Below are 17477 nucleotides of genomic sequence, written 5' to 3' on the forward strand. Positions count from 1 at the left end.
CTATCTATTCCTCAAGGCTCCAGATCGAACATCCATCCTCCCCCTTTCCTGCACCCTCTTCATCTCTTCAGTTAGAAGTAATCTTTCCTATCTCTGACTTCCCACAGCATATCATCTCTGTCTCCTTATGACCTGTTTTGCTTTCCCTTTGTTGCTTACACATCTCATTAAAGTCAGTAGAACCTGCATATTAATAATGCCTGTGCCTCCCCTAGAATTTTTACACAGGGTCTTAATCTATAAATATTTTTGCCGCATAGGGATAGGGTTCTATTGGTGTTAATGTGATTTTTCTGTTTGCCATTAGGTGACAGTGGTCAAACCTTAGAGTAAAAAGAAATCCCAGGCTTTGAAGTTAAATAGGATTTTGGGTCTGTGGCTTATCATTAATTTGTTGAGCAAGTATTCATCGAGAAGTCCATCTTCTTCTCTGCTGTGAAACAATCTTGTCTTAGCATGCTACATGGTGCAATAATACAGACAACCAAAGGAACTTATTTGTTCACTGCTTCTGTATAAAACTTCTCTTAAGGAGTACCTGGGTGGTTCAGTGAGTTAAGTGGCTGCCTTCGACTCAGGTCATGATTTCAGGGTTCTGGGATCAAGCCCTGCATCTTGTATCCAGCTCTGCAAGGAGTCTGCTTCTCCTTCTCCCTTTGCCACACCTCCCCCAATCCTTCACCCCTGCTCAGGCTCCCTCCTCTCTCTCTCTCCTTTCAAATAAATAAAATCTTAAAAAAAAAAAACCTTCTCTATATTTGTAATCTTTCTGCTGCGTATTGTGATTGATATTGTAGAAGATTTTCATTAGGGGTATGAACCTTGCCTCATGCAGTCAGCTAACACAAATGATTGTGCAGTTTGTGATGATCTGAATTAATGGCATTACCTATTAGACATATAGATGTTACCAATGCTCTCCAAAGTAATATTTGATAGGTTAACTTTTTTAAAGCAAATGATAGTGATAGCTTTATTAGATTTTTATACTTCCTTGCTTCTTCCCTCCTTCCCTCCACTCCTTCAATCCTTCCTTCCTTCGAATAACAGAATGAAATAGCTATAGGCCTCTCAAAGCAAGGTAAATGTTTGGATTCCAGTATGGAGCAAAGTTTCCATATTTCATCTAAAATCTTCGCTGACATGATTCTTCCAATGTTTCCTGGAGATTTTCTGGAACTTGTACTAGAACTTGTGAATTATGCTAAGCAGAACACCTGATTGGCCCACAGCAAGGTTACAGCTACTTTTTATTTTCCTATTAAGTGTTGGGCTTATTTGTAGGGAGGATAGAGTGAGTCAAATGAAACTACTGTATATATAAATACATATAATAAATATGAAAATAATGTGTCTAAAGGGAGATTGGGGGGCGCCTGGGTGGCTCAGTGGGTTAAGCCGCAGCCTTCGGCTCAGGTCATGATCTCAGGGTCCTGGGATTGAGTCCCGCATCCGGCTCTCTGCTCGGCAGCGAGCCTGCTTCCCCCTCTCTCTCTCTGCCTGCCTCTCTGTCTACTTGTGATCTCTCTCTGTCAAATAAATAAATAAAATCTTAAAAAAAAAGGGGGGGTAGGGGCGCCTGGGTGGCTCAGTGGGTTAAAGCCTCTGCCTTTCGCTCAGGTCATGATCCCAGGGTCCTGGGATCGAGCCCCGCATCGGGCTCTCTGCTTGGCAGGGAGCCTGCTTCCTCCTCTCTCTCTCTCTGCCTGCCTCTCTCCCTACTTGTGATTTCTGTCAAATAAATAAATAAAATCTTTAAAAAAAAGGGGGGGGAGATTGGTGGGAACTCTATAGAATAGAGTCTTTCTGTAGGAAATTATAGCTTCTATTTTAATATAGGGAAATGATTCCTGTTTGACAGACCTCTTTAAACCTAACTTGGACTATCGAATTACCTCCTTTGATTTTTAGCTTACAGAAGACAATTTTGACAATAAATCAAGATTGGTGAAGTTTTTGTTGTTTTGTTGCCTGAGGATTTTTCTAAACTTTCTCCCTGGGAGTCCTTGTATAACAAAAATTCTGTTAGATCCCTCTTCTTAGAAATCCTCAGATTATTGGGAATTTCCGATGTAGCAGGATGTTGGCAATAATAATTTGGCATACTATAATAATAACCTGTTTCTCTTACGTCTCTGATACGTGACTGTACTTAGACGAGGAAAGAGGATAGTCACTATCCTGTATCGTGCAGCAAAACTCAACTCCTTAGCATAAACCTGGATTAGGAAAAACACTTCACAGGTGAGAGACTGAGAACTTTTTCTCTTCCGAAATAAACGACTACAAGCTTTTCGACAAAGTTCTTTCCGCAAGATCTGTTTTCATACCAAATTACTCAAACCCATCCTCTTCCTCTTTTGCTTCCTCTGCTGGCAACGCCCCTCCTACTCTTCTCAAAACTGGGGAACTCTTACTCATCCTGCTCCCTGGTGGAGTCCTTTTCCTCAACAGGGCAGACAGAACTCCCTCTCTGCTCCCGCAGCTCACTGCGAGCGACCCGGTTTTTATAACAGCAGAGTGGGTTTACACTTTCCGGCTCGTCTCGCCCACGTGGTGTGAGCTCGGGGCGCAGAGACCGCCTCTCTTACTCCCTGCCTCTCCCCCCGCCCCGCCCCAAGCCCTAAGGATCGTCCGGCGTTGGACACACCGGAGGCTCAGTGAAGTTGTTTGACTGAAACTCTGTGAACGGGCGACCTTCTGCCCCCAGGAGCACAATATGCGGCCCACGTTCCTCTCGACTTGGGCTAGGCGGCCCAGCTGCTGGAGTTTCAGCTGGCAGCCCGGTTCCCGCCAAGCCAGCTTTTAAAAACAAACAGCCGCGGACACCGGGCCCTCGCACGACCGCCTTTCACGGACCCAGGTGTGTTAATAACCGCCAGCTGAGCCCGCTGTGGCGGTGTCGGAGTTTGCTCAATTGAGGGAAACGATTTCCCTGGGCACACCGGGTCCCAGAGCTATTTCTCTAACTCTGGGTTGGAAACGCTGTCCGTTTTTTTCTAACGGTGACAGGAAGTCGAAGGAAAAACGTGGGACTCAAAGGTTTGGGGGTTACTCTGTTCGCAGACCCTCAGATTTGAGGATCTCCTTCCAACCCTAGACTAACGTTCGTGAGGATAGACGCCCAGCACTCTCCGACCCCAGCCCCCAGGCACAAAGCCCAACCCAAGCTGCCGCTCCCTCAATTGCCTACAACCTCGGCGCCCCGCCCACCCCGGGCGTTGAGCTGCCATTCTCGCGAGAACACGACTAGCCTCGCCTCCTCGGACTCAGGGCTCTCGCGAGAAGAGGCTTAAGAGCCGGCCTGTAACCTGCTCCGGCGGCTCTGCTAGCCGCAGCCGCCTGAGTGGCCGCCGCCACAGACACCTCCGGAGGGATCCAATTGAGGAGGAAGCGGAGGTGTCCCTGACCCCCGCCTTTGCCTGGGCCCTCCGTGGACACACAAGAGGGACTGCAGGTTCGAGGGTGACTGGGCTCAGCTGGGGAACTCGATGGAGGCGGCGCCGGAGGCTGGGCTTGGCTGGGCAAAGGAGGAAGGGGGCGGAGGGCGAATCTGGGCTTGAGCGCCCGGCAGCTGGGGCGGTAGTCTGGGCGTCCCAGACCCTGCTAGCCGACTGTAGGTGGGGTTCTGGGCTCCGGCAGCTGGCAACCGGTTCGGAGAGGCCAGGATGGGACTTGGGTTTTCGGGGTGCTGTTTTTGGGTTGGGAGTCCCGAGGCCTTTCTCCAGGGATGAAGGCGATTCCCTCCTCATCCCTCCTTCCCAGGGCTGAGCTGCCCCGTGCCCCGCCCCTTTTCCTGTCACCGATGGGCTAACGTAGCTACGTCCTCAGGAGGCGCATCACAATAGGGGATAGAGTAGCAGGTATTCTCCCTTTGGGTGAAGAGGAGTGAGACTCCTGTAATGTGCTGCGTGGTTTTATGCTTTAACAGTAACACGTATGGTAAAGCTTTGTTTCCCCAAACACTGCACAGAAAAGCTGCCCATTTTTTTCATCTTCAGATGCAAGTCCCCTAACACGCCTTTTCCTCATTAACGGGGTGCAGGGAGAGGAGACATCATTTGGTAATTTGTTAGTGTGGGGTCAAGGAGACCATCCCTGGGTCTCCTAGGTCTCGTACAGTAGTTGTCAGTATTTAGAGTCCGTGATGAAAAGTTCACAGTTGCCAAAGCTAGAGCCTCACTTGTCTCTTTGGGCACTTAGCATATAAAAATTATTTTAAAATTTCTTAATCTTAAAGCGTTTTCATGCTTTTTATTTAAATCCCAGTGAAGCAGCCCAGTATATTGATTTTGGGGGGCAATTAGGCATCCTCCTCCTCCCCTCACACAAATATGACCAAGAATTTTTAGAGAGGGGGTTAAGAGTAAATTTTGAATGAAATAGACTGTAGAGATTGGAATAACAAACAGGTCTAATGAGTAATGCAACCATAAGGGCCAAAAAAAGTTTCTGTGCTGGAGAGACCGTTCAGGACTGAAGTCCAAGCCTTGAAAATGAGGACTGTAGTTGTCACGAATGTAAAGTGGAAAGCCGTAGAAAATACTTGGGAAAGGATTTGATGGTGATGAAGACTTCAAAAGTGCATGAGAATTATTTCCAAAGGTGTAAATGTGTTTTATAAATATCCCCAAATTTCTCAGATTTTATGACATTATCTGCTATTGTTATATATAAAGAGAAAGTTACGGGGACGATCTGAAGCATGGAACATGGTAAGGAATCATGGAGTTAACATAGTGCTCCATCAGGAAGGTTTTTATTGTCTCTGTGTTTTTAAGTTCTTTCACCTTTTTTTTCTCCCAGAAAAGCTTTCAGATGGTTTTTTTTTTTAACCTTTATGTCACTCTTTACCCGTCTGAATTTTTATGTTTCTTACCTTTCTTATAAGCCTTTTGAAAAATTTTTATTAACTATTAAGTTGCAAACCAGCAAGATCTGCTTTGTGGTTTTATGTTTAGGTGACTTGGTGAAATGTGAGAGCGAGCTGGAAAACGTGCGCCTTTAAGAATAGCAAACTCACATGCCTATAGGTACTAGGCAGATGAGAATGAGTGAACTGAAGTAGAGAGCTTATGCCTCATCTTAGAGGGACATTCAGTTATCAGGTCCACCTGATTAGTGCCATATGTGAATGTGGGCCCAATTTTCAGCCTTTTTAATAGAACACAGGAAATCTAGATTTTTACTTGCAGTCTCTTGATTGTTAACAATATTGACAACTACTTAAAACAATTAAAAATAACCTAATGTGGCCCAGCCAAACCCAGGCTTGTCAGTAGTTGTATCCTGCTTTCCAGTTTTGGACCTCTGTTATAGGTCAGAGTGAATAAGTTTTAAACTGGGAGAAAAAAGATTTAAAGCAAATATATCAATTAGTTTGGAATTTCAGACCTAGGAGGATTTGAGAAAAATGTCAAATTCAAAACAGAAATCGAAGAAGGAGACAAACCATGAGAGACTGTGGACTCCGAGAAACAGACAGAGGGTTTTGGAGGGGAGGAGAGTGAGGGATTGGGCGAGCCTGGGTGGGTATTATGGAGGGCACGTATTGCATGGAGCACTGGGTGTGGTGCATAAACAATAAATTTTGGAACACTGAAAAAAAATTAAAAAATATTTTAATAACCGAATTTAATAGCCTTGAAGTCCGGTATAGCAAATGGAATTGGTACTTTTTTAATGTTTTAACTGTGGAAACAACCAAATAAGAAATTTCTCAGTACTTATGGTTTAGTAACTAAAGGTTCTGAACAAAGCTAATTTACAGGTATCTTGTAAGGAAACTGATTCACCGAGAGGCCTCTTACTGTACTTGCAATTCATACATGAAATTAAATTCAGGAGACCCTCTATAACTCATCTGTAGTTTTGAATGTTTATTGGTTGCTCTGCCATCACACATTGTCTTCCCAGTCATTGACTCTTACTGGAAGCATTATTAATTTCTTGGGTTCTGTTCCTGGCAGATGGGGTGAGGGGAGGATGTATAGGGATAGAAAGAAATGGGTTGGGGGAGTGTAATGTGAAGCAGGCACTCATGATCCTCCTCTTTACATTGTACGTTAAGAACTTGATTTAACTAGTTGTACATTACACATAGTAGTTTAGTGGTATTTGTAAAATTGAACCCAGTGGTTAGTTTTTCTTTTAAGAGTAGTTACTTTGACTAAACACAGTACACATAGTAGAGCTTAGTGATATTTGTAGAGTTGAACCCCGTGGATTAAGGCACATTTACCCATTAGTGGGAAATACTTAAATCTCATAATCTGATTCATATTTAGTTGGACTGAGGGGAATGGAAGTTTAGAGGTCAGACCCAGAAAGAAGTGGACCTTAGGTATATTGAAGGCAAGGTGGGGAGTCTTTGGAGGGGACGAGGGTGAGAGAGGAGTCTAGGTGAGGGAGAGAGTTTTGAAAAGGAAGATGAAATGAAGTACCCTTTCATCTACTGTGCAGTTTTACAAAGAGCTCTGCCTTTTACAGCTAAATTTACCATAACTCATACAAGGACTGCAGAGAATATTGGTTTTTCATGAGGACCTCTTCGGTAGTTTGTAAACTTGGTTTTCTTCCTTTTAACCCGGTCTTTGCAGGTTAAACTAGTCTATTAATCTCTTCATCCAGTCTCTCCACCTCTCTCTAGTATAAGAAGTGAAATAGGAGATATGTATTATGTTTGTGAGGTGTTGCTGTTTGAAAGTTTTAAAAACATTTTGAAGAATCTATTGTGTACTTGTGGCGATTGTTTGTTGAAGGGGGAAATATTCCCCCCCACCCCCTTTCTACCATGACTTGTAAGTAACTCTTTGAAGCAGCCCCCCCCCCCTTTTTTTTACCCCCTGAAATGCTTTCCCAAGAAAGCATTAGGTGAAATGAGGAGAAGGAATTCAGTGTGTTTTTGCTCAGTGCCTTCTGGTTCTGTTTTTGGAACTCCCAGTTCTTAGGATATACATTCTCTTTATGTCTGTATGGTAGACTTTCCTGAGCAGGCTGGGCCCTATGAGGGAAAAGGAAATGGTATATCTACAAAGTGGTGTGACATCTTTCATCATTACTTTCATTTATCATTCATCAGTAAAGTAAGTTTAACTTACGTTTGAAATAATAGGAAGCTTTCTTGGCCACTGGTTTTAGCTGTATTTTTATCTTTATTTGTCTGACTCCTCAATTTTGTTTCTTTGTTGGTTATGAACCCACAGTGAGGGAGGAAGAGGTAGTTTATAGGTGTTCACTAAATGGAGGAAGAACTATTTAAGAATTTTTTTTTCTCCTTTTGGATAGAATGTTTGTTAGGGTTCAAGCTAATGTTGCATTTCTCCCATGGCTTGCTCTGGTTTACTTTGACATACTTGAAACATATTTCCTTGCTAAGCAGGTAGTAGTCTAGAGCACAGAGATAGAAGGCAATCAGAATTCAGAGAACCTGGAAGAGAATTAAGAGGTTAGTAAATGTTAGTTGTAGGTGTTGGCAGTACAGTGAGCTGAGTACTTGAAACAGTATGAACTTGATCATAAAAGAAGAAAGATTTTATGTGGAATACGTGACCTTATGTCACAGTAGATTGCTAGAGATCACTAAATGCTGAAAGATATCTTTGCTAATGAAAGCATCTTTCTTTGCCCTTAATTCCTAGTTTATATTTTTCTGTTTGGAAATGTAAAATATCTGGCACTTGGTACTTATTTTTGTCTTTATAGTTGAAATGAATTATCTATTAATATTTTTGGTTGCAAATTGAGATTAACATTTAGTATTTGGCTGGGAATGAGAGTCTCATAGTGAATCACTGATTGAAGTATTTGATTAGAAAGTATGAATAACACTTTTCTGAGGCCATTTTAAATTGTAAACACACTTCTCGGCTTGTAATACCTTATTTGGGATATTTTAGATCTGGATTTAAAGCCAAATGTTAGTAAACTCTATGAGGTTACTTCATCTCTATGAGCCTTTGTTTCCTTACATGAAAAATAGAGAATGAAAAATGAATTTGAGAATAAAATAAAACATGTAAAAATGCTATGTAAATAGTAAAGTGAGTATCACTTCTTAGCACTTTGTTCTGAGTTTATGCTCAAGAAAATAGCCTATGATCTTGAAACACATCCATCAGGTAAATTTACATCCAGCTATCTCTTTTGGAGGGAAGCAAGTTCAAATGGTTATTTACAGCCTTGCCATATGACTTCCACTAGGAATTAAAATGTTTTTGTTTTTTCTTTTGTCTTGTCAACATTGAACAATAGAAAGCTCTTTTTCTTGCTTTTCATGTTGGCATCCATTGACTGATAGCTGGTATTCTATGTAATTTGAATGCCAGGTAGAATAGCAGCAGAAAGGGAAGAGAGAATACATTGGAGAGATGGTTTTCCATTTAAAAAATCATCTATTGGGATGCTGTTATTTGCTTCTAAATATAAAATTATTTTTATTAATTTGGATTGTTTCCCTTTTATTTCTTTGACTGGTACTGCTATAGCAGGTGAGAAAATTATCCTATGTTTAGTGTTTATAGACTACGTTAAATATCTCCTTACAAGTAAGCTTTAAAGTTCAGATACTTCAGAATGTGAATCTGAGATCTCAGGTGCAAAATTGTGCAACAAAGTATTTTTATAATTTTCTTGAATGGTCTTGCAAATAGTGTTGTGTTATTTTAAAGGTAATTTTATCATTCAGGACAGTGTGCTTTATGGAATGCAAGATTAAATTTGATTTTTCTCACATCTAGAGAGCAAACAATATAATCTGCTCTGTCCTTTTGGTTCCTCATTTGTTAATTTAGAGTTTTCTTGAAGTTCTGTAAAGATGGTAGCTGTGGGGCACTATTGTTTTCTTCTTACTGAGTATTCCACAATGCCTGAGTTTCTCTTTTGAGAAAGAATGTTACTAGAAAGTAGTGGAATTATAAAATCATAATACTGAAAGTACTTTAAATCATTAATACTCTAATTTTTGGAAGGGCAGATTAAACCTCTTACCTGATTTTTATAGAAGTTACTGGCTGGTAGTGGGGAAGCTGAGACTAGTGTTCAGATCTGCAAGTCTCCTGATTCTGGGTGGTTTATTTCAGTTATGTACTTCTGGGAATGTATGGAGAACTTATTTTGTTGTGCCATTTGAAGGACCAAGTAGAACTTTCATTTATATATATTGTAATTTATATATATTTAAAATAATCCCTTTTTCATTTCCATTTTTTGTCTGTTTACATAGTATATATCTAATACTGGTATGACAGTATATATACATTATTTATATTCACGTATATATATACAGCTGTTAAGTTAGTGGAACTCAAAACATTAAGGGAGAAAGTGTCATATTTTAGGAGAAAAGTGGTGTGACATCTTTCATCATTACATTCATTTATCATTCATCAGTGAGTGATACTGTTTAACAGCAGTCTTAAATACTTGTTGGTTTTGAAATTGTAAGAGTACTTTGAAAATTACTTCTAAAAGTATATTTTTGGAGTAATTTCTTTTTGACTGTTAAAGTATAATGCATTGCATGCGATTTGGGACATTAAGCAAAGAGCAAGGAAGAAAATGGCACTATAATCCCATGGCGCAGTGATAATTGCTTCCACCTCCTCCCTCCCCTGCCCCTGCAGTTGGGATCATTCTGTATGTAGTCACTTCAAATTTTTCTTTTGAGAAATTAAAATAAAATGTGAATAATATAACAGATACATAGACTTAAAAACTAACATTTCTTTCCTCCTCTTTCCCCTCCCCCTCTATCATCATAAATGCTTTGATGAACATATTTGTTAGGATAAAGTTAAAAGTAGGGGTTCTTGTGACAAAGTGTATAATACACTGCAAGTTTTATAATTTATGTTCCCACAAACTTGAATAGTCATTTTCTCTGTACTTTAGCCATGACTGCTTGTTATTAAAACCAACCAACAAATCTTTGACCATTTGATAGGTTAAACATCTCAGATTTAACTTGGATTTCTTATATTACTACTATTTCTATATTACTACTACTTTCTATTATTTCTAGATTTCTATATTCTAGATTTCTATATTACTACTACTACATTTCTGCTGTTCCCTCTTTTTTTTTTTTTTAAAGATTTTATTTATTTATTTGACAGACAGAGATCACAAGTAGGCAGAGAGGCAGGCAGAGAGAGAGGAGGAAGCAGGCTCCCCTCTGAGCAGAGAGCCCGATGCGGGACTCGATCCCAGGACCCTGGGATCATGACCTGGGCCGAAGGCAGAGGCTTTAACCCATTGAGCCACCCAGGTGCACCATGCTGTTCCCCTTTTTTGACTCATTATTTTGTTTTTGTAAATTGCTAGTTTATGAACTTTGCCCATAGTGTCGTGGTATTTTAACATGGATATATAAATATTCTTATATATTTAAGATTTTAATTCTTTATTTTGTATTATAAAACTTCTTATGGTTTTTTTGGTGTATTTTATTTGTTTGGTATAATAAAATATGGTATATTTTATTTCTTTGAATTTTTATGTAGTCTAACTTAATGCTTCTTGAAACCTGTGTACAGTCCTAATTCTAATCTCTAATGAAGTTTTGACCTGTCTTTGCTGAGAATGTTAGCATAAGTTGGCTGGCAGCACATTCCTGTTTCTCAGAAGACTAGCAGTCTTTGTCTTGATAGTGTTTTTCTTTGATTTGAGGCTTAGAAATTCCTTCCTTATTCTGAGAGTCAGATAATCATTCACTTATTTTCTCCTTGATTTTTTTTTTTTTTTAATGGTTTTATGTTGTACTGTGAAATTTTTAGTGTGGAATTTGGGAGAGATTAACATGAAGAAGGAAAGGATCTTATCAAATAGTTACAAGCAGTTATTTTTTTTAAGAATCTGTCTAACCTTGAATCTGTCTATATATCTTTCTTGTAGGGATTTGAAATGCTACCACTAACACTTTTATTTTCTGGGTATAGCATTTTGATGGGTTGCATATTAAATTTGAGAGACTGTATAGTATGGTGGAAAAAACACTGATTTTTGACTTACAGAGATGTGTATCTGTGTCTTGATTTATTTATTTGCTATGACATTAGGCAAATAACATAATCCCTTTAAGCCTAAACCAATTTCTCAATTTTTTATAAAAGACACCTCTGTGTCTTATAGGATTGATATGTGGATTAGCATATATCAATCATAATATATATGAAAATTAGCATATATCAATCATAATATATATGAAATATATGTGAAAATCCAACTTATTATCCAAGGTTCCCTGAATTAGGTGCATTTAGAACACCCTGTGCCTCAGTCCTACTTGAAAAATCTCACTACATATTTTGCTGGAGCTCTCTTAATGTTGAAACATATTTAATCTACCATTGGTCTGGTAAACTTCCCCAGGAGGATGGCTTCATCTTTTGCTTTCAAGAACCCATTTTGATATGTCTGGGTCATTACTATTCTAGGTGGAGGTAGATAATAAGAGGTGAATGAATTTGAGTGACATGGCAATCCTTTTTATTGCTACTAAACCTGCAATTATATTTATAAGGACATCTACTGTTTATTTAAAAAAAAACAAACATTAAATGGTACATTTTAGGACATGGTAGTAGTAGGCTTTTTAGTTATTTATTTAGAATATATAAATATATGGTTCAAATATCAAAACTATATAAAAAGAATACCCAGAAGTCTTGCTTATATCTGTATTCCTTTCACCCCATTCCCATCCTGCCCCTGTAGGTAACCATTTCTATTAGAGTCTTGGTTATTCTTCTAGAATTCTTTTTGTAAAAATAAATATATGTATATTTGTATTTATGTGTGTTTAATTTAAATTAATTTATTCATAAAAGTTAACAAACTGTGTACTAGTTTTTCTTTTCTTTTTTTTTTTTTTAAGATTTTATTTATTTATTTGACAGAGAGAGATAACAAGTAGATAGAGAGAGGGAAGCAGGCTCCCTGCTGAGCAGAGAGCCGGACGCGGGACTCGATCCCAGGACCCCGAGATCATGACCTGAGCCGAAGGCAGCGGCTTAACCCACTGAGCCACCCAGGTGCCCTGTGTACTAGTTTTTCACTTGTTTCCCCCCCCACCCCCACCTAACATATCTTGGATATTAATCCACAATTGTACTTCGGGATCTCCTTTATTTATTTTATTTATTTATTTATTTTTAAAGAGATAGCATGCACCAATGAGGTGGGAGGGCTGTGGCAATGGAAGAGAGAGAGAGAAAGAATCTTAGGTGGACTCCATGCCCAGCTTGAAGCCTGAGATGGGGCTTGCTTTCATGACTCTGAGACCATGACCGGACCTGAAATCAAGAGCCAGATGCTTAATGGACTGAGAGCCACCTAGGCACCCCTCCCTTATTTTTTATATATGCATAGTATTTCATTGTGTAGATGTACCACGTTTTATTCATTTAATCTTTGCTGATGTACATTCAGATGTTTTTAGTCTTTTGCCATTAGAAATAAGGCCACAGTGAATATATTTTGAATATTTGATTAGTATTTGTGGAGTTAGAGCTTCAGGATAGATTCTTACAAGTGGGGCTGGTAAACATTTGTATAATTTAGATATTGCATAATTACTCTCCATTGGGGAATTGTTTTTCATTAGCAGTTAGGAGAATGCAGAGAATATCTATTTCTTCAGTCTGACCAACAGAGTATATGGTCAAAATTTGAAGTGTTATCTTGCATTTCTCTTATGAGTTGAGTTGAACATACTTTCATAGGTTTAAGGCCACTTATTTGCCTTTATTTTATGAGAATTTCCCATGTCTTCTGTGCATCCTCCTCTATTTGGGGGGGGGGGGGCTATCTTTTTTTTCTCCCTCTTTTTAAAGAGTTTTTTATATAGTAAAAAGTCTTTAAGTTGTGTTATTTCTGATGTTTTTTGCAATATTGTATGATTTCAATTTTTATATTTAGATAGTTGATTTTTTTGGAGTTTATCCTAGTATTTGTGAGGTATGGATTCAGTTTTATGTTTTCACAGATGTTTATTTATCCATTTGTCCCAATACCACTTATTAGTGTCTGTCCTTTCCTCAAATGATTCGAGAAACTACTTCTTTATTGTATATCAAATTTTCTTACGTTTTAGCGATCTATTTCTAGACCTTCTCTTGTCTTCTGTTGGTTTGTTTGTCTATTCATATATCAGTACAACCGACTTTTAGTTTTTGAAATAAGCCTTAATAATCTTTGAATATAAGAAAATAAAATTTATTTTAATAAAGTTGAACACTACCTGTAATATTCGACACAAAGGTAAGTATTTTGTGTATAAGTGTGTGTGTGCAAGTATTTTGTCTCAAGGCAAGTTTTAGAGTCCTTAAAATGAAGCATTTAGAGGAAAATAACTTTTTTGAGGGAGGTGGTGGTGCCAGGCACTGATATTCTGCCTCTAACTTGCTGGCATATATGGTAGTTAACTAGCCACATACTGCTCTTTAAATTTAGATTAATTAAAATGGAAAATTAAAAATTTCCTCAGTTGTAGTACATCCTAAGTGCTTAGTAGCCACATATGGCTAGTGGCTACTTTTTGGATAGTGCAAAAATAAAACATTTTCATTATAACACAAAGTTCTGTTGGATAGCAATGTAGTCTAGAACTTGAATCATACTTACGGCCTTTTCTAGCCTATTGAATTGATGGAAGATAAGCAAAAAAATCTCAAAGGACCAGAACGTTCTGGAAATAATGAACAGGGCAAAATGTAAAGTTATATGAAGAAGATATGTAACTTATTTTAAAAGACTCTCAGAGTGGGGAAAAAAATTGTTTAAAATTCTGTTTAAGGGGTCATGGAGGAAAAACGAAAACATTTAAGAGTCTGACTTTGTTTAAAGGATGCTGGTTCTTAGGAGTTGAATGTAATCTCCTTTGATTTAGACACTTCATCAGTTTATTGGAGATTTGCCTGTATTAAATTTTATGTCAAGGTGATGTATTTCAGTTTAAGATGCTTCTAGTTTTGAAGGCAAAATTTGGTCATAGAAAAAAAGGAAAAGGGGATGTATGCACAGGAAACAAAACAATACTTTTTTGTAATATAAAAAAATCATGTCTTTTAGTGAGTTTTAAGAATTTAGTACTACAAACAGCATCCAATTCTTTACAATGCTATGTAGGTAATTAGAAAATGAGTAAGATATGGAAAGATTATCAACATTTATTGATCTGTTTAAGGTGGGATGAAACAAATAAATGAAACATTTCTTGAAGTATTAATGCCTTGAATAAGAAGTCAGCAAGATTTGAATAGCAATTGCATAAGGTTAGTTACCTCAGAGATTTTATCTCTGGGTCACCTCTGGGAGGTGAAGGGCTAAATGTGAATTGACTTTGGAAGTCTTAGATTTTGGCGGGATTAGATAAGGAAGCCCTGTAAATAGACAACATTCCCTACTTTTAAGGGGAATTTCATGCAGTTTTATTAAATCTGTGAGTATCTTCAGCAGTTAGCAAAATGCCAGAAAAGGTGCTAAGTACTTAATGAATAGATTTTGAATGAAAACCTAAATCACTTAAATTTGATACCATGGAACTAGTTATACAAAATTTAGTCAGATATAACACATACTATTTGCATAATGATCATATGGGAGGGATCTATAATAATAATAATTTTTTTTTTTTTTAGATTTCTTTAAAAATTTACATCCAGTAAAATTCTCTGGTGTATAGGTCTTAGGAATTTTTTTTTTTTTTTTTTAAACTCACAGCCTTGAGATCAAGACCCGAGTTGGTATCAAGAGTCAGATGATTGACTAAGGCAGGGGCCCCCAGGTCTTACAAATTTTGACAAAGGCATACAGTGGCATAACTACCACTGCCACCACTGTAATCCAGATATAGAACAGTTCCATCAAACTGCCCTCCTCCCCCATCCCCAAATTAAACTGTGCTCTCCTTGGCTGTGCTCTGTTTTATATTCCTTTCTTTCTGAGAATGTTATAGAAATGGAATCATCTGTATGCAAACTTTGAGTCTGGCTTCTTTAACTTACCATAACACTTTTGAAATTACACTTTGTTGAGTGTATCAGTCGTAAGTCCAATTAAATGTTGTATCATTAGGGGCGCCTGGGTGGCTCAGTGGTTTAGGCCGCTGCCTTCGGCTCGGGTGGTGATCTTAGGGTCCTGGGATCGAGTCCCGCATCGGGCTCTCTGCTCGGCGGGGAGCCTGCTTCCCTCTCACTCTCTCTGCCTGCCTCTCTGCCTACTTGTGATCTCTCTCTATCAAATAAATGAAAAAAAATCTTAAAAAAAAATGTTGTATCATTAGATGCTGTCCTATCCGTGTGTACAGATACGTTCATTTTTTCCCCCATCTTTCTCTGTATTCTATGAATTGGATAATTTCTACTCATCTATTTTCAAGTCCCCTCCCCCCCTTTTTTTCTCACCTTGTCTGCTATTATGCCCATCTAGTTGAAATTTTCATTTTAGTTATTGCTCTTTTCAGCTAGAACTGAATTTTTCATTTTTTGATAGTTTTCACTTGTCTGTTGAGATTCCCTGTCTGTCACTCATTAAAACCACCTTCTTATTTTAGTTCTTCGAATATATCCCCTTAATTGTTTACATAAAGGTTTGAAGTCATCATTTGCTAAATTTTAAGTCTGGACCTACTTGGAGTCACTTTCTATTGATTGCCTTTTTGCTTTATTATTTCTTTGCATCTCATAATTTTTGGCTAAAATCAGAGCATTGTAATGTTCTCATGAGCATTATTTTTTTTATGTTCTAGTGGTACATTAACTTGCCTGGATTCAATCTGCAAACATTCTTTCCCAAGCAGTGTATTCTAGCAGATACCTGTGCTTGGTTCTTCTTCCAGCTACTTGTTTTTCAGTTTGGTCTCTTGCGGAGTGAGTGGAAAAAAGTTCTCTCCCACCTGTGTGATTTGGTGGTTAGCCAAAAATTTGGGCTGAAATTACATTCAGATTTTGGAGCTCACCCTGTCTTTAGTTTCTCTACTTCTGTGTATTCCCTCTTCATTTCTAGCTCCTCTGCCTGCCTCTGACACCCTAAGCCAGTAAGGGCTTCCGCTTTCTGCTGTTTGGGCTGTCTATGGTTGGGGAATGCGCTCAGTTTAAAAAGCATCAGACAACTAGATCTTATGCCCTGCAGCTTTCTAGGGTAAATTCCTCTATATTCTACTGCAGAGGCTACTTGGGTTCTCCCTTTGGTACATGATTAATTTAGCTGAGCACACCTTTATGCTCAGATTTTTGGGTCAGTACCTCTGTGTAGTTCTTTCATTCCCAGTATGTCTGACTTGAATTTCCAGCTGCACTTCCAGCCTTGGTGTTTTCTCTACTACTTTGAGCTATATGGCTGTCTGGTTTCCTTCACCATATTTATAGGGGTTGGGAAGGGCACTCAGCATAAAAACTTCCCTCTGAACTTACAGTTCTGTTCCCTTTTAGAATATGCTTTTTTTTTTTTTTCCACTACTTTGTGCTTTGGGACATTTGCCAATGCTTTTAAACTGTAGTTTTAAAAATATTTTATCCAGATAATAAATCATTGTTATCTATAAGGGGGTCACATGATCACTTCATTTGGCTGCCTTTGTGGGAAGTTTCTTTTCACCCCTCTGGTTTACTTTTCTTTTAAAAGTTATTTCCACCTCTTCTATTTCTTTCACAATTATCTGTAGCAGTATTCACTCTCTCCAGCCTCTCCACTTCTTGATGTAGATGAAATATCTTCTGTATATTTGCCTTTTTGTGCAGCTGAAGGCAGTCCTAGGCTCATAGCCCTGGCATCACCATGTGATTTTGTTCTTTTCATTGTTTTCCCTTTTACCTATCAGGTCTTTCTCTCCAGTAACCACCATACTTGAATTACTTTGTTTGCAAAGTTTGAGAGCGAAAAACAAGTTTATGTTAATAAGAAAGTTTTTATATAATAACACTATTTAGAGTGAGATCTCAACAGGATGGACAAAGCCAAAGTTGGCTGAAGTTTAAGAAAAAAAAATCTGCTGGCGACAGGAGCAAACATATGAATTTCTGTGTACCTAGCTTGGTACATTGGAAAGAATATGAGCTTTTTGTTAGACTGGGATTCTAATCTTAGCTCGAAAATCTCCTCATCTGTGAAACAGGATTATAATATTAGGTTGCTGCAAGCTTTACATAGGAGAAAATTAAACTTCTTAGCTCACTGATACATAGTAAGGACAATAAATTGTTTCTATATACTATCTTTTAAAAAAAATCCTTCTGTGGATCATTGCCATTAATTAATACTACCTGGAAGTAATATCCCAAAGGCCACTTATTTATTTATTGTAGTCCTGAAGATTCTATTCCTCCATCCACCCTTTTTTAGATGGCAATATCCAAGAGAAGAAAAGTAATCAATTGCCTTTTTCCTAGCTGATTTTTGGCAGTCTCCTGAATGTATGTCCCTAGCCAATACACCCAGTTGTTTCAGCCTCTGTACAGATTATTTCTAAATTATTTAGA

General features: G+C 38.3%; 1 protein-coding gene across 3 annotated transcripts in view; it reads left to right on the forward strand.

Moving 5' to 3' along the window:
* The first annotated feature begins 2842 nt into the window (after positions 1–2842).
* BTBD10 (BTB domain containing 10) overlaps positions 2843–17477 on the forward strand; it is a 74551-nt gene continuing 59916 nt past the window's right edge. For 2 of the 3 annotated variants that reach the window (XM_046014847.1, XM_046014848.1), the window contains exon 1: positions 3302–3457. The gene's annotated coding sequence lies outside the window, so the exon portion shown is untranslated. Of the gene's footprint in view, positions 2864–3301; positions 3458–17477 lie in introns of those variants that run through there. The other variant, XM_046014849.1, reaches the window with a different exon arrangement.

Source organism: Meles meles, chromosome 8 (genome assembly GCF_922984935.1).
Source record: "Meles meles chromosome 8, mMelMel3.1 paternal haplotype, whole genome shotgun sequence".
In the NCBI taxonomy this organism is placed as follows: Eukaryota; Metazoa; Chordata; class Mammalia; order Carnivora; family Mustelidae; genus Meles; species Meles meles.